Source organism: Pan paniscus, chromosome 4 (genome assembly GCF_029289425.2).
Source record: "Pan paniscus chromosome 4, NHGRI_mPanPan1-v2.0_pri, whole genome shotgun sequence".
Lineage (NCBI taxonomy): Eukaryota > Metazoa > Chordata > Mammalia > Primates > Hominidae > Pan > Pan paniscus.
In genome coordinates this window covers 93,269,103-93,295,272 of record NC_073253.2, presented here as the reverse complement: position 1 = coordinate 93,295,272, position 26,170 = coordinate 93,269,103, and the positions used below count along the sequence as shown (strand labels likewise).

The window sequence follows — 26,170 nt, the reverse complement described above, 5'->3', positions numbered from 1 at the left end:
GTGGCCTAGACCATCTTTCAAGTTTATTTACGACCATAGACTGATTTAGCCCATCATGATGGGGCTAGTTGTAACTCAGGTTCTGACATCTGTGATGGAAGATTCCTCTGTGGTTAGGACTGATCTAAATGCTTCCTCTGTGGGTGCCATCTGAATTCTCCCCCATGTTGCTGTCCGCTGTGACAGGGTAACACTGAATTCCAATGCAAAAGCCCGCAATCACTGCACTTGTTCTCTGCCAAAGGCACAGATTCCCTCTGTGCCACATGGTCACTGCTGAGGAGCTGGGGGAGAGGCGTTGTCAGCAATTCAAGACTGTCTTTCCTATCCTCGTCAGTGCCTCTTTCCTTGATAGGATGTTAAAACCAGGTATTGTGATTGCGCACTTGAGTTTTGGTTCTTCTGAAGGTGCTTTTTTTTGTGTGGATAGTTCTTCAATTTGGGGTCCCTGTAGTGGGGATGATCATTGGAGGGTTCTATTCAGCCATCTTGCTTCACCCCCTCCTTGGGTGACACTGCATTGATAGTTACTAACAAAGCAAAGTGACGAAAGGACACATAAAATAACAGTTTTTGAAAGCCTTAGCTTATTCTATTTAGTTATAAATTTCTACTAGACATATATTTTCTATGAAATATATTCTTGGTATTATTGAAATAGACATACATATAAAATTAACTAATTATTTTATGGATTGCACAATTACTAAATAATTTTATGTACAATATTCGTGTTAAGAACTTAAGAACCACTCCACCAAATCAGTTTTTAATAAAGAAACATCATTACTATCAACAATATTTGAAGGATTTTTGTATTTAACTTTGAAAATAAAAGATCTTGAAACTCTGTAAAGTACCGGTAGCTTTTAGAAAACAAGCTGATGTCACCTCATAGTATCAGTGTCCTATAAAAGTTTAAATAGTCTAATAGGATCTTCTATGAGAGTCAACCTCTTTCAAAGGCCTCAATATTATAGCACACGAGCAAGATGAAGGAGATACTCTCCCATGGAGACTTTTTTGCAATATGCCAAAGTAAACATCTGTAGATGATGCACGCAAACACACCTAAAACGGCATTTCAAAGGAGCTAAAAGAAATTTAGAGACCAAAGCCACCAATTAGGAAAGGCTTTTTGAAGTATTTCACCACTCCTTGGAGATTAAACATGTAGCAAAATACCCTGGTGTTAGATACCAATGCTAAAACAATACAGGTGGAATTTCTTTTTTTAGTATGTTTACTGTTCTTCAGTGTGCTCTTAGAAGAAAGCCACAGATAATTTCCTTGGCCACAGTATGCATCTTTAATGAATCTTGTAAGTTTGCCTCATAAACACATCTCCAGGATCAGTCTGAATTGTCTGCTTAGAGTAAAGGTACACATTTCACAGACTACCACTTCATAAAAGAACTTTCCCCATCCACAGATATCACAAATGCCCAGGAATGTGATTACAGCTTCATTCTTTGAGACAGTACCAGACATTCCAAGTTATCTAAGGGCAGGACTATATAAAGCAATCTTCCTTGTAAATGTTTATTATGAAGGTACTTTTAAATAATTTTTAAAATCTAAAAATGTGCTACCATATACAATTAACTATTTTCATTTTTCTGAATACTTGTCTAGTAAACATATAACAGTGATGTTTAAATACTGCACTCTTTACCTTTCAGCTTCTTCCAGAACCTTTTTAAAGAGATACATTCTCCATTTTGACTTTTAAAAGTATTTCTTCAGACTATTTGCATTACTTTGCATTTCTTTCTAATAATTTGCTTATGAAGCCAATTTTCTACAAATTGAATAAAAATTATTCATTTTTCTTATTCTGAAAAAAGAAATCATTAATGCAAATTAATTATGTACTGATCTTCTTAGATTCAAAATAGAAAAGAAAAATTCTCCATTGTTTAATAAAAAGGCTAGAGATAATTCACAAGTTCCTTTTGTTCTTTACAGGCAGTGACTTTAGCAACAATTAGTGTGGAGCTGTTAGTGAATCTGAACAACTGTCTGATAAATGTATTTTTAATTGTCATTATGTATACAATGATCACATTAGGGGAATTCTTTCATAGTTCTTAAGAAATTGGCTTTGGTAGTTAAAATAAAACATGAAACACATCAGATTCAATAAATAAACCTATATCATATTGTCCATTATATTGTATCTTTTTGGATGCACAGTGAATGACACTAAAGGTAGAAGAAGCAACCAAGTTGAATGGGTGAAACTCATAATGTAATTCCACATAACACAAGTAATGCACATTTAGCTATACATAAGAAAGTTCCTCTAGGAATTTCTATGCACTCTGACTATACTGTTTTCTTTATCCTTCCAAGTCTTTCCACAATTGCAGTAAATTTAGAGTATATTTGTAGGTCATTAAATTCATTTTTTGTAGCGTTATTTCATTATTCCATATTACCTTTTCTAAAGACGGGCGCATTTGTTGTGTCTATCTTTCACATTTTTTGCAAAAGGATTTTAATATAAAATAAAATATAATAGAAAACAAAGACATGCAAACTTTTCTTGTTTATTTTTAACTACGAATTGCTATTTTTCTATTATTGTGTGGTATAATTCTGTATTTTATTTCTTAATGGTTAGGACTTAATGGATGGAAGTCACAGGCTAATTGGAATATAAAGGTGATGAATGGTTGTGATGATAAGGTGAAAGTCAGGCCATAAACAGTATCTTTTTAATCATCACTATCTTCCCTGCAGATTATCCAATTTGGCATGTTGTATTCTCTAATAAAAAGGATATTGCAATAGGAGTCAAGAGACTATTTATTCTTCTGTCAATTTATTGTGAGATCTTACCTGTCTATATGCACGTATTCTCAGGTTTAATGACCTCTTAACAAGAAAATAATAGCTCAATTCCTAAGGTGTCCTAAGAATTAAGCACCTCCAAAGTATGCCAGGTTCTTGGACATATGGTGAAATAAAAAAGGCCAAGTAACCCGTGTAAAAAGAATCAGTAGAAGCAATGTGTCACGCTGTGGATTTCCCTGTCCCTTATGTTGTAGGAGGAAAAGAAAATAGTTTTTTTTTTTTTTTAACTAATACCATCCAATTAAACTGTTGAATCATCTGGAAGAGTACTTTGGGAGGTAGAAGATGACAGGTTGTCAGTGAAATATCAAAGTTAAATAATCACATGGATAATTTATCTTATACTCAATTGTTTGTCTTCTGGGACAACTGCTCTTCTGCCAGTGTGTTTATGGTATGGCAACAGAAAATCTGGTTGCTACATTTGTGACTCTCTACACATTCTTATTTTCCATTCATAAAATGGAGCTCTTTATTTATAGTAGAGATTCAATATGTGCTCAGTAAAAGAACACATGAATTATTTGAATCAATCAGTAGTTGGAATGCTTCATAACAGTGAGTGATGAACTTTTTTTTGCTCCAGCTTAATGAATATACCAGAAAGTCTTAAAATGGCCACTAATACTCAAGGTAATTTCCTTCCTTGTTTCTTTCCTTCCTTCATTCTCTCCCTGTTTCCTCCCTGCTTTCCTCTCTTCCTTTATTCTTTTGTTTCTTTCCTTTTATCAAACCTCTTCAAAACTATTTCATCTTAAGAGCCTGGCAGAGATTTGTATGTCACAAGTTTCTAGGACAATGAAGTTCATCTTCTAGGTAAGGCATATGCCATCATGATGGTTAAACAAGGAAACAGATATGCAAGTGAGACAAGATTTTTGAACTAATATGGCTGATGAAATGTTTCTTGGGAGCATAGAAACAACAGGTTATGAAACCTACTGACAAGGCACAAGAGAAATATTCTGCAGGAAAATTAGCAGAGTCTAAGAATTAGCTTTATGATACCATGATATTTCAGAGTAAAAATAGTTCAGCGCCAGTTTTTCAGCTTCATCTTAGCCATATTCTCTCATTCAATATTCCTCAGTTCCTACCATCCATTGAGTTATTCAAACTGACAGGTGTTCTCCAATCCAAGTTTTCCAGTATTTTGTACACCCTGATTATAAGGTTTATGCTTTACCTCACACACATTCATTTTGCAAGTTCAGCTTAAACATCATTTTTTTTCAAAACATGAATTGCTAGTCCTCCTCATTGCTCCAAACCAATCTACATTAGTTCCTCAATATTTTTATAGCATCATATACATATTTATAAAATACCATAATTATAATTACATATTAATTTTTGCAACCTATCTCTGCACTATCTTGTAAAATCCACAAAGGCAGGAACCATATCTATTTTGTTCATTCCCATATCCTCAGTACCTGGCAAAAATTTTCTCACATTGGAGATTGTCTATACATTTATAGGGAAGGAAGAGAAGAAGGGAGGAAATTCCTCATATCACCATATAAACATTCTAAAATAAGTTATATATTTGTCATCGAGTACAGAAAAATAAAGAAAAAATTTGGCTTTAATGTAACCACAGATTATATGGTAAAAACATTTGTGAAACATATGGATCATTTACATAATTAAATAATTGTTATAGTTTCAAGTAAAATTTAGTAATTCCAAGAAAAGAGATGACAAATGCACACTTAAGAGTTGTTCTTAGCTTTCACTCATAGATGCACATTATTTTTTGCTTCTAAAAACAGTTCTCTCAAGGATCCCACCAAAAATGGTGATATTCATACATACAGATTGAACAGAAGATATTTTATTCTTTCTATATTGTTGAGTCAAGAGAACTGGGCTCTAGTTCTAATGCTATCTTCCATGGCTATGTGACTTTGGGCAGGAAAAGTTTACATCCACATCAGTTCTTCCAACAGTATTATAGAATGGCTGAGCTCCTAAGCTTTCAGTTCTACATATTTTTCTTTTTGAAGTTTGTGGTAATGACCCTTTGATATTCTAAAAGACAGTGAAGCATCACAACTTCCTCTACAGCTTATCATTGCAAATCCATCTCCATGGATAAAACTGGGGGGTACACTCACATTTTAAGATGCTATTACGATAGAACCTTGAGAGAGTCAAAGGAGAATTTAGGATCTCCTAATTTATTCCCTTATCTCAGGTGAGGAAATTTAAATCAAAGAAGGTGCATACTTGGCTTCATACACTGAAGGCACAGCAAGCCTGAGACTGGGACATAGGGACATTGACTTCCTTTTCAATGTGATGCTCCATACACAGCCCTACCTGCTATAAATGATGATGCTCTATTTTTCGCTGTGGACACTTAATTTCTTAAGGTAAAATGAATTGTAGTCTTTTAAAGTCATATGAGTAGAAGGAATTACTATGAAATATCTTTGAAGGGTGAAAAAGAGCATAATGAGTAAGTAAAAAGATATTGAAATTAGTAGTAATTATGAAATGCACCCAAATTTATTATACTCGTCACAAAAATTAATTACATAAAGTTGATTAGATTAAAAGCATAAGTATGTAATTTGTGGATTTAACACTTTTACATTAATCACATAGAATATTAACTACCCATTTATATATTTCTATTTCCATAAGTTGCATATATATGATACATCTAATTATATTTATTGAAACAATTAAATTCTCCTTTTTACCTAAATTACACATATTTAAATGCTACTATAAAAAGGATATTTCTTTTTCATTAGCTTGACTTCCTGAGGTTATTTTGGTTGTGTTTTGAATTTCATTATCATTACACTTTACATATTTATAATGTATTAATGGTTGCTTTCAGTTTCATTAAACTTCATTATATAATTCAAAATTTTAAGTATTATAACTTACAATAGTACATAAGTGTTTTCTGTGAAATACCTCATAATGCTTTCCTATTTATTGCCTTACATTCTTCATCTGTCCCTGTCTTAGCCAAGCAAATAATGTTCCCTATTCTGAATACATTTGAATAAAACAACTCATTAAAATGCGTCTGAATGCTTGAATTTAATGAGCATTATTAGTCTTTATAATATTCCTAAAAATAATAAAAACAGTCCTCAGAAACTAAAGTGCTGTAGCCTACTTTCAAAGCAACATTAAGTTAGATTCCCATTCTATAAAGCCTGCAGAAATTTTTCTATTTTTCTCCTTAAAAATAAAAGCAGTTTGGATTGATTTGAAAGAATGAATTATCCACTTTCTTGTAAATCGTGCTCCCTGGTGACTGTTCATTGGGAAGTTTGTTATAAACGGGTCAGTAATATGAGGCCCCTACACAAAAGAAAGCAGGGATACCAGTTTTACCCCTGTCCACACAGAAGTCAAATTTTATCTCAACACTTCAGTGTAAAATGCAGGATTTTTCAGAACATAGTTCAAATCACCATTTCTGGGGAAACCATTTTTGACAGATTTCATAGGTCTTTGCTAATTCTGTGTAGCTGTGGTTCCCAGACTTGAGGTTCTCTTTCGAGGTGGTTCTGTTTCTGCACAGGGGGTTGACTTGTGAGGGTTCTCATTGAAGTTTTGTCAGCCTACCTGTAGGAAGAATTTTTTTGACTCTTTTCAAAAAGAAGATAAAAATAACATGCAGAAAATTTGAGAAATTCCAATAAGGTAATCAGAAAGATTATTCTTTCATCTGAATGCTCTTACCTTTAATATAACAAAATGTCATAAAAATATCATACAGACAGCTATCTGAAAATGAGATTGGCCATTCTCTAAAATTGCAAAAGCTATTATATCCAAATGAAATACATAATCAATAGTCAGGATTTTTTGTAAATCTATTTTATATATCCTGCATTTTCAAACTGTGATGTCACAATGGTTGGGAAGTGGGATGTTCCTCTTGCCTATAGGCACTAATAAAAAATGACTACTATTTACTCAGCACATAGTATACATTACCTTAAATGAAAATTGTGTTAATTGAAATATTATTTTTAAATTATTGCAACCAAATATTATTATCATCAATTTACAAACTTAAAAAATTGAGCCTCAGGAACGTTAAATGACTTACCTAAATTCACATTGTTTGTAAATGGTAATGCTGGTATAAATTCATTCGTTTTAATGTTCATTGAATGCATACTCTGAATCAGGCAATGTAGTACACACAGGCTGTATGGTGGTTAAGATATGACAAGGTTCCTACTGTCATGACAGTTACATTGTAATGGGAGAGAGTGACAATAAATATGTCAAAAAGCAATTTGATTAAATGTAAGAAAAATGAATATGAATTTCATTCATTCTAAACAGCTGTAAAGAAAATAAAACATGGAAATGGGATAAGAGTTCCTGGATGTAAGTTAGAAAAGCCTGAAAAACTTTCCTGAGGCAAAAGTGAGCTTCATGGGTTTGAGAGACAGGAAGAAGGTACACTTGGAGCTTAGTGAACAAGGGAGAGATACTCAGCAAGAGCTGTAAAGTCAATGTGTTTCTACATGATCAACTGAATTTGAAAACCTAGGAGTATTGCTTAAACTAACAAAATGCTGTTGCTAGTCATATGTAAAGGTGCTACTGCTGAGTTGGATAGGCATTCTTAATTACTTTTGCAGTAGAGGGATAAGCACAGCCTGCTGCCACAACACACATACTTTAGCTGACTCTGGAACACTTTCCTTTGTGTAAAGCTCACTGTGCCTGCCATTAAAATAAACTGATCCAGAGAAAAGTCAATGTTTCATCCACCAAAGCACGTGACAATGGATATTTTTATTAAAGGAAGAATGGCCAAACTCTCCAAATATGTCACTTTTAAGAATTAAAATTAAAAAACAGTATTAGTAGTTATATTGGGACAAGAGGTGAACAATGTGGATTGTCCCAGGCAAAACAGGATGTGAGAGCACCCTAAGGGAACATATGTTGAAAGTTATTGGGAAGAAAATACATACCTTTGGCCAGGGTGGTGGCTGGTATCTGTAATCCCAGCTACTGGGGAGGCTGAGGCTGGGGGATCCTCTGAGCCCAGGTGTTCAAGGTTATAGTGAGCTATGATGTCATCACTGTACTCCAGCCTGAGTGACAAAGCAAGGCCCTGCCTTTAAAATGGAAAAGCAAAAGCCACAAAACAAAAACATCTCAGAGTAACAAAGATGTCATGCTGTTTAATTTTTATTCAAAAATATTATCTCTTATCTACTAAACTCGTTCTCTTTATAATAAAAGCTTGAACAAAAATCATTAACTGTGTCTGAAGAACTTGTACAAGGAAAACCTCAATGAAAGTGAATACAGAGTCATAATGGTGCTTAAAATCTATCCTACCGTGCTTTAACCCTGGCCATTATCTTTCACCTAAATTCTGCTAAATGTGTCCTGAATACTTCCACTTTTCTCACTCATCCCTCCCCTATCCAGTCTCTCACACTGTCGGTAGCCCAGTGCTGTTTCTCAAAAATTTGCTCATAGCATTTCTTGGTTTGAAATGCTTCAAGAATTCCCCCAATACTTCATTTTTCTCATTTTTTTTTTACTGTTTATTCTAGTTGATTTATTGATAACATTTTATCCTATTTGCTTCTCTCTCTTTCTCCCTCCCATTTTCCCCTCTCCTCCCCCTCTTTCCCTCTGTCTCTCTCTCTCTCTCCTGTTACACACACAACTGTTTTTCAGAACAATGTAAGGGGAAGTTACAAACATTATGGCTCTTTATCCATACTTTTGTGTATATTTCTTTCATTTTTCCATCTTCCATCTCCTGATACTTTCTACAGCCAAACTTACACCTCTCCTCTCTCCACCTACAAACACACATACATCCCTACACTGTAGTCTTGCTATGTGAACCAATAGTAGTGGCATCATCCAAAATTTATTAGAGAAGCAGAATCCAGGGCACAATGCCAATAATCTTGTTGGATACAAAACTTTCAGGAAATTGACATCTCTGTGGTATTTAACATTTTCATTCAAGTTCATAGAATAGCTCTCTGTTTATTCAGGCCACTTTTGCATATGTCTGGTATCTTATATAATTTTGTGACTAAAGTTCTTCAACAAATATTGTTAGACTTATCCTTAGATATTGTTCTTCAACATATATTGTAGATTTATTCCTAGATATTGTGAAATATGTCATTTTTTAAAATAGAACCTCTTTTATTGCTTTTTATAATTGTTGCCATTCTATAAGACTATTATTGATATTTTAAATACTGAGTTTAGGTCAGAATTCAGTAGGATTCTGCAAATAAGAATCTGCATTTAAAAAAAAATCCTCAAAGTTTGAGAAAGCCTGGTAGAAGTTTTAAAGCTCCCCAGGTGATTCTAATGGTCAGCCAAGTTTAAGAAATGCTGCTTTAGGAATACTTGACTCTTACTTAATTGAATTCTTGATTTTTCTTACATTAGGTATTTCATATCTGACATTTCTTCTGCCTGAACCCTCTTTCCCTGTGGCTCTTTAAGGACCCCTTCATGTTGCTGACTCAATCCATCCTCCAGATAGGAGATTCTACTAGGATACTGTTCTTTTTTTTAACTTTTAGGTTCAGGGGTACATGTGCATGTTTGTTGTTTTGGTAAATTGCATATTGCTGGTGTTTGGTGTACAGATTATTTCATCACCAAGGTAATAAACACAGTACCCAATATGTAGTTTTTTGATCCTCATCCTTCTCCTCTCACTTACCAGTAAGTACATGTGGTATTTGGTTTTCTGTTCCTGTGTTGGTTTGTGTAGGATAATGGCCTCCAGCTCCATCCATGTTGCTGCACACAACATGATCTCCTCCTTTTTGATGGTTGCATAGTATTCTATGGTGTATATGTACCACATTTTCTTTATTTGGCCTACTGTTGATGGATATTTAGGTTGATTCTGTGTCTTTGCTATTGTGAATAGTGCTGCGATGAACATATGTGTGCATGTGTCTTTATGGTAGAATGATTTATGTTCCTTTGGGTATATAACCAGTAATGGGATTGCTGGGTTGAATTGTGATTCTGGTTTCTTTTTTCTTTTTGGGGGGGTGTGGGGATGGAGTCTCACTCTCACCCAGCTGGAGTGCAGTGGCACGACCTCAGCTCATCACAACCTCTGCCTCCGGGTTTCAAGTGATTCTCCTGCCTCAGCCTCCCGAGTAGCTGGGATTACAGGCTCCTGCCACCACACCTGGCTAATTTTTGTATTTTTAGTAGAGACAATTTCACCATGTTGGCCAGGCTGGTCTCGAACTCCTGACCTCAGGTGATCCACCCGCCCTGGCATCCCAAAGGGCTGGGATTACAGGCATGAGTCACCGTGTCCAGCCTGTGATTCTGTTTTAAGTTCTTTCAGAAATCACCAAACTGCTTTCCACAATGGCTGAACTAATTTACATTCCCACCTGTAGCATATAAATGTTTTCTTTCTCCACAACTTCGCCAGCATCTGTTATTTTTTGACTTTTTGCTAATAGCCATTCTGACTGGTGTAAGATGGTATTTCATTGTGGTTTGATTTTCATTTCTCTAATGATTTGTGATTTTCAACGTTTGTTTTCATATGCTTGTTGGCCACGTGTATGTCCTCTTTTGAAAAATCTCTTTTCATGTCCGTTGCCTACTTTTTAATTGGGTTATTTGTTTCTTGCTTGTAAATTTTTTTTAAGTTTCTTATAGCTTCTGGGCACTAGACCTCCATCAAATGCATAGTTTGCAAATATTTTCTCTCATTCTGTAGATTGTCTGTTCACTCCAACGATAGTTTATTTTGCTGTGCAGAAGCTCTTTAATTAGGTTCCATTTGTCAATTTTTGTTTTGGTTGCAGTTGCTTCTGGTGACTTTATCATGAAATCTTTGCCAGCTCCTATGTCCAGAATGGTATTTCCTAAGTTTTCTTCCAGAGTTTGTAGTTTTAGATTTTACATTTAAGGCTTTAATTCATCTTGAGGTGATTTTTGTATGTGGTGTAAGGAACGGGTGCAGCTTCAATCTTCTGCATATGGCTAGCCAGTAATCCCAGCATTATTTATTGAATAGGGAGTCTTTTCCTCATTGACTGATTTTGTCAGCTTTGTCAAAGAGCAGATGGTTGTGTGTGTGTGGAATTATTTCTGGGCTCCTCATTCTGTTCCACTGGTCTAGGTGTCTGTTTTGGTACCAGTAACATAATTGTGTAGATTATTTCCGGCTTGACTACTGTTAGTTTTCCTATTAGTCTGTATTTTCTGTATTGTAACTGTCATTACAATTGATTGTAATGATTGCTTTTTAATTTTTACTATGTATTCTTTATTTTTAATTATGAATTGAATAAAAATTAAAATAATTCACCAGAAACCCATGATTTATTTAATATTTAATACATAAAGGTTTTCGTTTGTTATATTTCCTTCATCTCTTTTTGTTTCATTTTATCGTTTTCTTTTCCCTGGAATTCATGGCAGCTAAAATTGTTTTGCTTTTAAAACAACGTATAGCTGAAGCATTTTTCTCTCAACCCATTCTTTTCCCTTCATCCTTTCACAAAGGTAACTACTATTCAGATATTAGTTTTTCCCTTCATCTGCATGCATTTTTAATGTTTATGTTAAATGATACACAGCATTGATTTTTAGATTTATGTAATGTTTACTGCTTGTGTCATTTGCTTGTCATTTCAGTTGATATAATATTAATAATATTTATCTATATTTAGATAAAGCATGTAGGTTTGTTCCATTAAAACTGCTATATAGGAATCCATTGTAGAAATGTACCATAATTTAGCCATTTGTTTACTGATGGGCATCTAAATTATCTGTTTGTACATGCAATTCCACAGTGAGATTCTTTGAAAATGTTTGTACTTGTGTGTAGGCATTTTCTGTAGTAAATACACAAAAGGGGAGTCTCTATGGAATTCCTGCATCTTCAGTTTTCCTAAAAAGTATAAGAAGTTGCTCATCAAAAAGCTTGTAGGTATTAAAAGTACCATATGAAAGCATTTCCCCACATTCTTGCCAATATTACTATTATTAAACTTAAAGTTTCTGCATATTTATGAATTTCAATGTATATTTCATTGTCGAATTGATTTGTAGTAGCCTGATTACTTGCAAGGCTGGACATTTTTAATATGCAATGCCCATTCAGTTTTCATTTTTGTATAATTTGCCTGTTCAAATCCTTTGCTCCTTTTTCCATTAGTCTACTTATATCTTACTGATTTGATACATTTGTATATTTTTCATAACTAAATCTTTGTGATGGTAGGAATAGAAAATAATTTTTTATATATGTGGCTTATCTTTAAAAATATTTTTGTTTGTTGGTTTTTGTCACAGAGAAGTTATAGTTTTGATGTTGCAAATTTATAAATTTTCTTCTTTGTGGATTCTAGTTTTTGTTCCTTATTAAAATATTTTTACATTCCAAAAATACAAAGGTAATTTTATGTACATTCTTATTCATATGAATAAGAATTGAAACATACTTTTCACATTTGGTCTTCAATAATTCATACAAAGTATTGAAACATACTTTTCACATTTTGGTCTGAATCCATTAGGAAATATTTTTGTTTATTTTTTGAGACAAAACTCACCTCTATATTTTCTTACATTTATGGAGAGTTAATTTTACCAATTCTATTTACTAAATTATCAATTATTTCCTTCACTATATTTAGTGTTATCTCAGTCCTCTGCCAAGTTTCCTATGTAAATATTGGCATGTTTCCACGATTTGACATTTTATTTCATTGGGTTACTTGCTATGCTTGTGCCTATATATATATATGTGTGTGTGTGTGTGTGTGTGTGTGTGTGTACGTGTGTGTAGGATGTATCTCTGCTTTCCTCTCACTTCCTTCTGTCTTGCATAACCCATCTCTTCTTCAAATTGATCCTGCAAGTTTGGGTATTTTAGATTATTTTATGTAAATCTTAGACTCATTTTTCATAATAAACCCTGTTCAATACTTGACTTTTAAGAAATTAACAATTTTATGATAGTTATACTTTTTGTGCAAGATCATGGGACAGCCTTCTATTTATTTGGGTCATTTTTGCACCTTTCACATGTATTTTATGTGATTAAATTTCTTGAACACATTTTGTCAGCTACTGTAAAGTGTTGTTGCTTTTGAAAATGGGATCTCTTTTTATTACATTTTAGAGTAAGCAGCTACTGTGTAGAAATACTATTGGTATTGGTATAGTAATCTTATAACCAATCCCCTCACCAGATTCTTTTTAGTTCTAAAAGTTTTCACTAGGTTCAATTGATTATCGGCACAAAATAAAAATTTTATTGTTTCCTTTTTATTTCTTATAATTGTAATTTAACCTTTGTGTTAACAAGGACATACAACATAATTTTGAATAGATAGGATGATAGCATGCACCTGGCTTCATTATCGTCTTGAGAGAGTGCTCCTGAACTTTACAGTGAAATATGAATTTTGTTGTAGCGTTTTAGTAGATTATCTTCATATAGTAAAGAAAATTTCATTTATATCTAATTTTCTAAGATGTTTAAAATCACAAGTGGGAGTCACATTTTATCAAGTGTTTATATTGCATTGATTGGAATAATCATATTATATTTTTCTCCTCAATCACTGAATGTGGTTAGAGTCAGTTACAGATTTTCTTCTCAAAACTTTACATTTAATAATAAAATATTTAAAATATTCAGAAAACACCAAAATAATATAATAATAATATTAACAGATGGCAGTATTTTGCCATCTTTGCATCATTATGCTTTTCATTTTGTAGAAAAACTATGTCTTATAGATACGTCTTAAGCATCTTTTTCTCTCCCACTTCTCCAGTTCTGAATTTGTGGTGCATCAATTACCAGTGTATTTTATAGTTTCACTTCATGTGTATGTATCCATAAACAATGTATTCATTTACATAAACCATATACTTTGCCCTGTTTTGACTTATCTTTTCTCTCTCGATATTCTGTTTTATCCACATTTATATATATATACACATACACACATACACTCACTTTTTTCTTTGATTGTTTTATTCTGTATTATTCCATCATGTGTTTAAGCCACTCTTTATTTTCTTTCTGATAACAGTTGAATTATTCTATTTTTCTCCTATTATAAGCAGTACTGCAATAAATAACCTAGCGTAAGTTACCTTATTCACATATGTGAAGTTCTTTTCAAGGATATATCTCTGGATACAGAATTTCCATCATGGAATATAGGCATCTTCAATTTTAACAAGTACTAACTTTATGCTCTCTGAAGTGGGTGTCCCAGTTTTCAGTATTACCACCATTCCATAGCAGCTCTATTTCATCATGTTTATGGCAGTGCCTGTTGCCAACAGATTTAAATTTTGCCAATTTAATGTCTGGGAAATATTATCTCCTTTTCATTTGGATTTCTCTGGCTTCTGTGTAGTGAGGCTTTGTGCTACAAACCCATAGAACGACTAACTTTTGGTTTTAAATGGTAGAGAGATTTTTGCTTTCTCTCTAGGCAAACAGAGATAGACTTTTGTTTAAAAGTTCCCTTCTGAGTGTTTGTCCCATTCCTAGCTTACACTTAGTCTGATGGGATAGCCTTTGGGGACACAGTTGTAAGCTGGGTCACCTTTGAGGCTCACTATCTTGGCTTTCTCCAGCCTGCATATCACATGAGTTCAGCAAAAGTCATCAGGGTCCAGAAGATAGCCCAAAATAGGAGCCCCATTAGGAGAACAGCTGCCTTTTTGATTTCCCACTCTCACTCTGATTTGGGCTTTTGAACATTTCTTAATTTATGTTTATCTTCATTCAATACAATATTTGAAATATTTTTTTAAAAATTACTTGGCATTTTTATTGTTTTCAGTTGGCCAGTTGGAACTAATGGAACTAATTATTTTTTGCCTTTCTTACTAAACTGTAATCTCTGCCAAGAAAGAATCTATAAAACATATTTATTGAATAAATTAATAAGAATGACAATAAAAAAAAAAGAAAGAATCTATATCTGCATTATATGTTATTCTGTCTAGCACCCAACACTTTTCCTGGCATATTATAAATAATAATCATTTGGTGAAAAATATTAAATCAATGGATGAGTAATTGTAGCATGGGAAAAAATAAAATCTGAAATTATTTGTGATGGCTAATACTGAGTGTCAACTTGATTGAATTGAAGGATACAAAGTATTGATCCTGGGTGTGTCTGTGAGGGTATTGCCAAAGACTAACATTTGAATCAGTGGGCTGGGAAAGGCAGACCCACTCTTAGTCTGAGTGGGCAACATCTAATCAGCTGCCAGCATGGCTAGAATATAAAACAGGCAGAAAAATGTGAAAAGACCAGACTGGCCTAGCCTCCCAGCCTACATCTTTCTCCCGTGCTGGATGCTTCCTGTCCTCAAATATCAGACTCCAAGTTCTTCAGTTTTGGGACTCAGACTCGCTCTCCTTGGTCCTCAGCTTGCAGATGGCCTGTTGTGGGACCTTATGATCATGTGAGTTAATACTTTAAAAATTCCCATTTATATACATATACATATATCCATTCCATTAATTCTGTCCCTCTTACAGAACCCTGGCTAATACAGATTTTGGTACCAGGAGTGGTTCTAGAGGAACAGAATATTAAGGATGGAGTTCTTTCACTGGTTTTGGGGTTTCTGGAGTTGGCTGCTTAATATGATTAGGTCCCAAAATGGTACGGACTCTACTGCAAATAGTATAGAGAACACTGATAGTCTTTGGCATGAACTGTTTAGAGACTTATGCAAAATAAATGTATTTGACACTTCTGATTCACCGCTCATGAGAGGCAAGGAGTTTGTGACTCTATACGTAATACCTTTGAGCATATGCGGAGAACCAAGGAACATAATGAAGTTACTTGGTTGCTCCTAAGTTCAGTGGACAAAGTGATGAAAGAAAATGATGAACTCAGGGATTCTGTCTCCTGGCTTCAGATGCAGCTACTGAGCCTCAAATCTGCTAAGATTGCCCTAAGTGAGTCTTATCTCCTGTAGAGAAAAAGCTGAAATTGCAGAAAAATAGACACAAGCTCTTATCATGTGAGTGGCTGATCTGCAAAGAAAGGTGCATGCACAGCCTTGCCAGGTGTCTACTGTTAAAGTGAGGGCATTGATTGTAAAAGAATGGAACCCTGCAACTTGAAATAGGTATGCGTGGAGGACCCTGATAACACTGGGGACACTGAGTTTATAAACTCTGATGAAACTTTTTTCCCAGAAGAAACAACTTCCCCATCCCAGCAGTGGCAACATCCCCTCCCCGATCCATGCTGCCATCAGCCTTTCCACACTTCTCTGAGGAGATAAACCCTGCACTGCCTGAGGCAATGGTGATGGCCTCCCCTGAGGCAGTTGCCAGGCAAGATAATGTTGATTCTCCTCAGGAGCCACCCCCAGCACCCTTGTTTGCTTCTAGACCTATAACTAGACTAAAGTCCCGGTGGGCCCCTAGAGGGGAGGTTGAGTGTGTAACCCACGAGGAGGTATGCTACACTTGAAAAGAACTGCTTGAGTTTTCTAATTTACATAAACAGAAATCTTTAGAACAGGCATAGGAATGGATGTTAAGAGTGTGGGATAGTGGTGGAAGGAACATAGAGTTAGATCAGGCTGAATTTATTGATCTAGGCCCACTAAGTAGGAAGGGACTCTGCATTTAATGTTGCAGCTCAGGGAGTTAAAAAAAGTTCTAATAGTTTATTTGCTTGGTTAGCTGAAATATAGATTAAAGATGGCCCACTGTGAGCAAGCTGGAAATGCCTGATCTCCCTTAGTTTAATGTAGAGGAAGGGATCCAAAGGCTTAGGGAGACTGGGATGGTGGCATGGATTAGTCATTTTAGACCTACTCATCCCAGCTGGGAGAGTCCAGAAGATATACCCTTGACCAATGCCTTGCAAAATAGATTTGTGAGGGTAGCACCTGCATCTTTGAAGAGGCCTGTAATTGCTCCTCTCTGTGTGTCAGATCTAACAGTGGGAACCAGAGTCACTCAACTACAAAATTTAAATACAGTTGGAATAATTGGATCCTGAAGGAGAAGAGGCCAAGTGGCGGCACTCAACCCTCAAAGGCAAGGTGGGCATAGCTATCATAATGGAAAGCAGAGGCAAAGCAGCAATCAGAATAGTGTGACTCCTGTAGAACTCTGGCATTGGCTAATTAATCATGGTGTTCCTAGAAGTGAAATTGATAGTATACCTACAGCATTCCTACTTAATTTATATAAGCAGAATACTTCTAGGTCGAATGGACAAAAGACTAATTTGAACTATAAAAATAGAGAATCATGGCCCCTCAATCAATTTCCAGACTTGAGCCAGTTTACAGACCCAGAACCCCTTGAATGAAGGGGAGGCCTTTTCCCCTTGGGGAACGACCCCACTGCGCTACCGACAATTTATGCTGTTAATTTTTTCCCATCTTTCCCCAAGGAGGCCTCTGGCCTTTTACCTGGTACTTTGCACTGGGGAAAGGGAAATGATCAGACATTTGGGGGATTACTGGACAGTGGCTCTGAGCTGACGTTGATTCCAGTGACCCAAAATGTCACTGTGGTCCTCCAGTTAAAGTGGGAACTTATGAAGGTCAGGAAGTTAATGAAATTTTAGCTCCGGTTTGACTTACAGTGGGTCCAGTAGGTCCCCAGACTCATCCTGTGGTCATTTCCCCGGTGCTAGAATGCATAATTGGCATAGACATACTTACCAGCTGACAGAACTCCCACACTGGCTCCCTGACTGGTTAGGTGAGGGCTATCATGATGGGAAAGGCCAAATGGAAGCCATTAGAGCTGCCTCTATCTAGAAAAATAGTAAATGAAAAATAATGTCACATCCCTGGAGGGACGGCAGGGATTACTACCACCATGAAGGAATTGAAAGACACAGGGGTGGTGGTTCCCACCACATCCCCATTCAACTCTCCCATTTGGCCTGTGCAGAAGATTTGGCCTTGAAGAATGACAGCGGATTATCATAAGCTTAACCAAGTGGTGACTTCAGTTGCAGCTGCTGTACCAGATGTGGTTTCATTGCTTGAGAAAATTAACACATCTCCTGGTACCTGGTATGCAGTCCTTGACTTGGCAAATGCCTTTTTCTCCATTCCTGTTCATAAGGCTCACCAGAAGCAATTTGCCTTCAGCTGGCAAAGCCAGCAATTATCTTTACTGTCCTACCTCAAGGGTATATGAACTCTCTGGCTTTGTGTCATAATCTTATTTGGAGAGAACTTGATTGCTTTTTGTTTCTGCAAGATATCACACTGGTCCATTACCTTGATGACATTATGCTAATTGGATTCAGTGAACAAAAAGTAGCAAATACGCTGGACCTATTGGTGAGACATTTGCGTGCCAGAGGATGGGAAATAAATCCAAGGATGGGAAATAAATCTGACTAAAATTCAGGGATGTTCTGCTTCAGTAAAATTTCTAGGGGTCCAGTGGTGTGGGGCCTGCTGAGACATTCCTTCTAAGGTGCAGGATAAGTTGCTGCATTTGGCCCCTCCTACAACCAAGAAAGAAGCACAATGCCTAGTGGGCCTATTTGGATTTTGGAGGCAACACGTTCCCCATTTGGGTGTGTTACTCTGGCTCATTTATTGAATGACTCAAAAGGCTGGCAGTTTTGAGTAGGGTCCAGAACAGAAGGCTCTGCAACAGGTCCAGGCTGCTGTGCAAGCTGCTCTGCAACAGATCCAATGGTGCTTGAGGTGTCAGTGGCAGATAGGGATGCTGTTTGTAGCCTTTGGCAGGCCCCCATCAGTGAATCACAGCAGAGGCCTCAAGAATTTTGGAGCAAGGCCCTGCCATCTTCCATGGATAACTACTTTCCTTTTGAGAGACAGCTCTTGGCCTATTACTGGGGTTTGGTGGAAACTGAAGGTTTAACTATGGGTCATCAAGTCACTATGTGACCTGAACTGCCTATCATGAACCGGGTGCTTTCTGACCCATCTAGCCATAAAGTGAGGTGTGCACAGCAACATTCCATGATCACATGGAAGTGGTATATATGTGACTGGGCTCAAGCAGGTGCTGAAAGCACAAGTAAGTTGCATGAGGAAGTGGCTCAAATGCCCATGTAAGTTACATGAGGAAGTGGCTCAAATGGAAGTGACTTCACCCCTGCCACCCCAGCCTGCACTGATGGCCTCATGGGGAATTCCCTATGATAAGTTGACAGAGGAAGAGGAGACTAGGCCCTGGTTCACAGATGGTTCTGCACGATATGCAGGCACCAACCGAAAGTGGATAGCTGCAGCACTACAGCCCTTTTCTAGGACACCCCTGAAGGACAGCTGTGAAGGAAAATCTTCCCAGTAGGCAGAAATTCAATCAATGCACCTGGTCGTGCACATTGCATGGAAGGAAAAATGGTCAGATTTACAATTATATACTGATTCATGGGCTGTAGCCAATGGTTTGGCTGGAAAGTCAAGGACTTGGAAGAAGCATGATTGGAAAATTGGTGACAAAGAAATTTGGGGAAGAAGTATGTGGATGGACCTCTTTGACTGGTCAAAAACTGTAAAGATACTTGTATCCCATGTGAGTGCTCACCAGTGGGTGACCTCAGAAGAGGATTTTAATAATGAAGTGGAGAGGATGACTCGTTCTGTGGACACCACTCAGCCTGTTTCCCCAGCCACCCCGTCATTGCCCAATGGGCCATGAACAAAGTGGCCATGGTGGCAGGGATGGAGTTTACTTGTGGGCTCAGCAACATGGATTTCCACTCACCAAGACTGACCTGGCTATGGCCACTGCTGAGTGCCCAATTTGCCAGCAGCAGAAACCAACATTTAACCCTCAATATGGCACCATTCTTTGGGGTGATCAGGCAGCTACCTAGTGGCGGGTAGATTATATTGGACCTTTTCCATCATGGAAAGGGCAGAGGTTTCTCCTCACTGGAATAGACACTTACTCCAGATATGGGTTTGCCTATCCTACATGTAATGCTTCTGCCAAGACTACCATTTGTGGACTCACAGAATGCCTCATCCACCATCATGGTATACCACACAGCATTGCCTCTGACCAAGGCACTCACTTTTCAGCTAAAAAAGTGCAGCAGTGGGCTCATGCTCTTGGAATTCACTGGCCTTACCATGTTCCCCATGATCCTGAAGCAGCTGGAATGGTAGAACACTGGAATGGCCTTTTGAAGTCACAGTTACAATGCCAACTAGGTGACAATACTTTGCAGGACTGGGGCAAACTTCTCCAGAAGATTGTATATGCACTAAATCAGCATCGAATTATGGTACTGTTTTTCCGATAGCCAGGATTCACAGGTCCAGGAATCAAGGGGTGGAAGTAGAAGTGGCAGCACTCACCATCACCCCTAGTGATGCATTAGCAAATTTTTTGCTTCCTGTCCCCGTGAAATTATGTTCTGCTGGCCTAGAGGTCTTAGTTCCAGAGGGAGGAATGCTGCCACCAGTAAACACAACGATACCATTAAACTAGAAGTTAAGATTGCCACCTGGACACTTTGGGCTCCTCATACCTTTAAGTCAACAGGCTAAGAAGGGAGATACAGTGTTGGCTAGGGGGATTGAATAGGACTATCAAGATGAAATCAGTCTACTACTCCACAACAGAGGTAAGGAAGATTATACATGGAATACAGAGATCCATCTGGGTGTCTCTTAGTATTACCATGCCCTGTGATTAAGATCAATGGGAAACTACAACAACCCAACCAAGGCAGGACTACAAATTGCCCAGACCCTTCAGTAATGAAGGTTTCGGTCTCTCCACCAGGAAAAATACCACAACCTGCTGAGGTGCTTGCTGAAGGCAAAGGGAATACAGAATGGGTAGTAGAAGAAGGTAGTCATCAATACCAGCTATGACCACATGACCTGCTGCAGAAACAAGGACTGTAATTGTCATGAGTATTTCCTCCCTCTTTTGTTAGAAACATGTTTGTGCATGTATACACTTGAACTAAGAAAATAAGTTCATTTTATTTCCTCTTTCCTTTATCAGGTAACCTAAGATTTATTGACTTCACATCAGCATTTAACTTTATGTAATCGTATTTGGGTTGGGAATTGGTGTGTTTCCGGCTGTACGAAGGATAGTTGTATTATGTTAAGCGTAATTATGACCTTATCATTTTCTTTATTTAAAGATTATGTATGATCTCAGGAGATGTGTATGGATTCAGGTTGCCAAAGGGTGGACTTGTGATGGTTAATACTGAGTGTCAACTTGATTGGATTGAAGGATGCAAAGTATTGATCTTGGGTGTGTCTGTGAGGGTGTTGCCAAAGGAGATTAACATTTGAATCAGTGGGCTGGGAAAGGCAGACCCACTCTTAGTCTGAGTGAGCACCATCTAATAAGCTGCTAGCGTAGCTAGAATATAAAGCAGGCAGAAAAATGTGAAGAAATTAGACTGGCCTAGCCTCCCAGCCCACATCTTTCTCCTGTGCTGGATGCTTCCTGCCCTCGAACATCAGATTCTAAGTTCTTCAGTTTTTGGATTAAGACTGGCTCTCTTTGGCCCTCAGCTTGCAGACAGCCTATCATGGGACGTTGTGATCATGTGAGTTAATATTTAATAAACTTTGCTATACATATCTCCTATCAGGTCTGTCCCTCTAGAGAACCCTAACTAATACATTATTCGACAATAAATATTGGACAGCTAGATTTATCTGAAACAAAAGTACTTTCCAATAGAAAATTGAGAGGGTTTAGGTCAATAATTCCTATTACTTCTTGATAATTTAGTTTTATTTTTTTTAATTTTATTATTATTATACTTTAAGTTTTAGGGTACGTGTGCACAATGTGCACGTTTGTTACATATGTATATAAGTGCCATGTTGGTGTGCTGCACCCATTAACTTGTCATTTAACATTAGGTATATCTCCTAATGCTATCCCTTCCCCCTCCCCCAATCCCACAACACTCCCCAGAGTGTGATGTTCCCCTGCCTGTGTCCATGTGTTCTCATTGTTCAATTCCCACCTATGAGTGAGAACACGCGGTGTTTGGTTTTTTGTCCTTGCGATAGTTTGCTGGGAATGATGGTTTCCAGTTTCATCCATGTCCCTACAAAGGACATGAACTCATCATTTTTTATGGCTGCATAGTATTCCATGGTGTATATGTGCCACATTTTCTTAATCCAGTCTATCGTTGTGGGACATTTTGGTTGGTTCCAAGTCTTTGCTATTGTGAATAGCACTGCAATAAACATACGTGTGCATGTGTCTTTATAGCAGCATGATTTATAATCCTCTGGGTATATACCCAGTAATGGGATGGCTGGGTCAAATGGTATTTCTAGTTCTAGATCCTTGAGGAATCCCCACACTGACTTCCACAATGGTTGAACTAGTTTACAGTCCCACCAACAGTGTAAAAGTGTTCCTATTTCTCCACATCCTCTCCAGCACCTGTTGTTTCCTGACTTTTGAATGATCACCATTCTAACTGGTATAAGATGGTATCTCATTGTGGTTTTAATTTGCATTTCTCTGATGGCCAGTGATGATGAGCATTTTTTCATGTGTTTTTTGGCTGCATAAATGTCTTCTTTTGAGAAGTGTCTGTTCATGTCCTTCGCCCACTTGCTGATGGGGTTGTTTGTTTTTTTCTTGTAAATTTGTTTGAGTTCATTGTAGATTCTGGATATTAGCCTTTTGTCAGATGAGTAGATTGCGAAAATTTTCTCCCATTTTGTAGGTTGCCTGTTCACTCTGATGGTAGTTTCTTTTGCTGTACAGAAGCTCTTGAGTTTAATTAGATCCCATTTGTCAATTTTGGCTTTTGTTGCCATTGCTTTTGGTGTTTTAGACATGAAGTCCTTGCCCATGCCTATGTCCTGAATGGTATTGCCTAGGTTTCCTTCTAGGGTTTTTATGGTTTTAGGTCTAACGTTTAAGTCTTTAATCCACCTTGAATTAATTTTTGTATAAGGTGTAAGAAAGGGATCCAGTTTCAGCTTTCTACATATGGCTAGCCAGTTTTCCCAGCACCATTTATTAAATAGGGAATCCTTTCCCCATTGCTTGTTTTTGTCAGGTTTGTCACAGATCAGATGGTTGTAGATACACAGCATTATTTCTGAGGGCTCTGTTCTGTTCCGTTGATCTATATCTCTGTTTTGGTACCAGTACCATGCTGTTTTGGTTACTGTAACCTTGTAGTATAGTTTGAAGTCAGGTAGTGGGATGCCTCCAGCTTTGTTCCTTTGGCTTAGGATTGACTTGGTGATGCGGGCTCTTTTTTGGTTCCATATGAACTTTAAAGTAGTTTTTTCCAATTCTGTGAAGAAAGTCATTGGTAGCTTGATGGGGATAGCATTGCATCTATAAATTCCCTTGGGCAGTATGGCCATTTTCACAATATTGATTCTTCCTACCCATGAGCATGGAATGTTCTTCCATTTGTTTGTATCCTCTTTTATTTCATTGAGCAGTGGTTTGTAGTTCTCCTTGAAGAGGTCCTTCACATCCCTTGTAAGTTGGATTCCTAGGTATTTTATTCTCATTGAAGCAATTGTGAATAGTAGTTCACTCACGATTTTGCTCTCTGTTTGTCTCTTATTGGTGTATAAGAATGCTTGTGATTTTTGTACATTGATTTTATATCCTGAGACATTGCTGAAGTTGCTTATCAGCTTAAGGAGATTTTGGGCTGAGACAATGGGGTTTTCTAGGTATACAATCATGTCATCTGCAAACAGGGACAATTTGACTTCCTCTTTTCCTAATTGAATACCCTTTGTTTCCTTCTCCTGCCTAATTGCCCTGGCCAGAACTTCCAACACTATGTTGAATAGGAGTGGTGAGAGAGGGCATCCCTGTCTTGTGCCAGTTTTCAAAGGGAATGCTTCCAGTTTTTGCCCATTCAGTATGATATTGGCTGTGGGTGTGTCATAGATAGCTCTTATTATTTTGAGATACATCCCATCAATACCTAATTTATTGAGAGTTTTTGGCATGGAGGGTTGTTGAATTTTGTCAAAGGCCTTTTCTGCATCTATTCAGATAATCATGTGGTTTTTGTCTTTGGTTCTGTTTATATGCTGGATTACATTTATTGATTTGCATATGTTGAACCAGCCTTGCATCCCAGGGATGAAGCCCACTTGATCATGGTGGATAAGCTTTTTGATGTGCTGCTGGATTGGGTTTGCCAGTATTTTATTGAGGATTTTTGCATCAGTGTTCATCAGGGATATTGGTCTAAAATTCCTGTTTTGGTTGTGTCACTTCCAGGCTTTGGTATCAGGATGATGCAGGCCTCATAAAACGAGTTAGGGAGGATTCCCTCTTTTTCTATTGATTGGAATAGTTTCAGAAGGAATGGTAGCAGCTCCTTCTTGTACCTCTGGCAGAATTCAGCTGTGAATCCATCTGGTCCAGGACTTTTTTTGGTTGGTAAGCTATTGATTATTGCCACAATTTCAGAGCCTGTTATTGATCTATTCAGAGATTCAGCTTCTTCCTCGTTTGGTCTTGAGAGGGTGTATGTGTCAAGGAATCTATCCATTTCCTCTAGATTTTCTAGTTTATTTGCGTAGAGGTGTTTATAGTATTCTCTGATGGTAGTTTGTATTTCTTTTGTTGTTGTTGTTGTTGTTGTTTATACTCTTTAATTTAATTGATAGGGGACATAGATCTATTTAAAAACAAAACCAAACAGCTATTTCTGTCTAGATTAAGAGGTGGCCCCGGGTGAGGGATTCGCATTTTGAGTGGCCACTTGTTGTGCGACCTCGATGATCCTGGGTTTGTCTATGATTCTGGCTGTGCAGTTGCCCTTCTCCACAATCCCTATAATCCATGCTTGGTAGCCTTCACCATATTTGGGGGACTTTATCTCTGCACAGAACCGAGCTGCTTGCTCACGTGGCAGTTTGTATTTCTGTGGGATCCATGGTGATATCCCCTTTATCATTTTTTATTGCATCTATTTGATTCTTCTCTCTTTTCTTCTTTAGTAGTCTTGCTAGCCGTCTATCAATTTTGTTGATCTCTTCAAAAAACCAGCTCCTGGATTCATTAATTTCTGAAGGGTTTTTTGTGTCGCTCTTTCCTTCAGTTCTGCTCTGATCTTAGTTATTTCTTGCCTTCTGCTAGCTTTTGAATGTGTTTGCTCTTGCTTTTCTAGTTCTTTTACTTGTGATGTTAGGGTGTCAATTTGGGATCTTTTCTGCTTTCTCTTGTGGGCATTTAGCGCTATAAATTTCCCTCTACACATTGCTTTTAATGTGTCCCAGAGATTCTGGTATGTTGTGTATTTGTTCTTGTTGGTTTCAAAGAACATCTTTATTTCTGCCTTCATTTCATTATGTTCCCAGTAGTCATTCAGGAGCAGGTTGTTCAGTTTCCATGTAGTTGAGCGGTTTTTGGGTGAGTTTCTTAATCCTGAGTTCTAGTTTGATTGCACTGTGGTCTGAGAGACCGTTTGTTATAATTTCTGTTCTTTTACATTTGCTGAGGAGAGCTTTACTTCCAAGTATGTGGTTAATTTTGGAATAGGTGTGGTGTGGTGCTGAAAAGAATGTATATTCTGTTGATTTGGGGTGGAGAGTTCTGTAGATGTCTATTAGGTCTGCTTGGTGCAGAGCTGAGTTCAATTCCTGGATATCCTTGTTAACTTTCTGTGTTGTTGATCTGTCTAATGTTTACAGTGGGGTGTTAAAGTCTCCCAGTACTATTGTGTGGGAGTCTAAGTCTCTTTGTAAGTCTCTAAGGACTTGCTTTATGAATCTGGGTGCTCCTGTATTGGGTGCATATATATTTAGGATTATTAGCTCTTCTTGTTGAATTGATGCTTTTACCATTATGTAATGGCTTTGTCTCTTTTGATCTTTGTTGGTTTAAAGTCTGTTTTATCAGAGACTAGGATTGCAACCCCTGCCTCTTTGTTTTCCATTTGCTTGGTAGATCTTCCTCCATCCCTTTATTTTGAGCCTATGTGTGTCTCTGCATGTGAGATGGGTTTCCTGAATACAGCACAGTGATGGGTCTTGACTCTTTCTCCAATTTGCCAGTCTGTGTCTTTTAATTGGAGCATTTAGCCCATTTACATTTAAAGTTAATATTGTTATGTGTGAATTTGATCCGGTCATTATGATGTTAGCTGGTTATTTTGCTCGTTAGTTGATGTAGCTTCTTCCTAGCCTTGATGGTCTTTACCTTTTGGCATGTTTTTGCAGTGGCTGGTACTGGTTGTTCCTTTCCATGTTTAGTGCTTTCTTCAGGAGCTCTTTTAGGGCAGGCCTGGTGGTGACAAAATCTCTCAGCATTTGCTTGTCTGTA

At 37.2% G+C, this 26,170-nt stretch overlaps 1 pseudogene; it reads left to right on the top strand.

Moving 5' to 3' along the window:
* Nucleotides 1-58: 58 nt before the first annotated feature.
* Nucleotides 59-20,881, top strand: LOC134730405 (uncharacterized; annotated as a pseudogene).
* The last annotated feature ends 5,289 nt before the right edge of the window (nucleotides 20,882-26,170 follow it).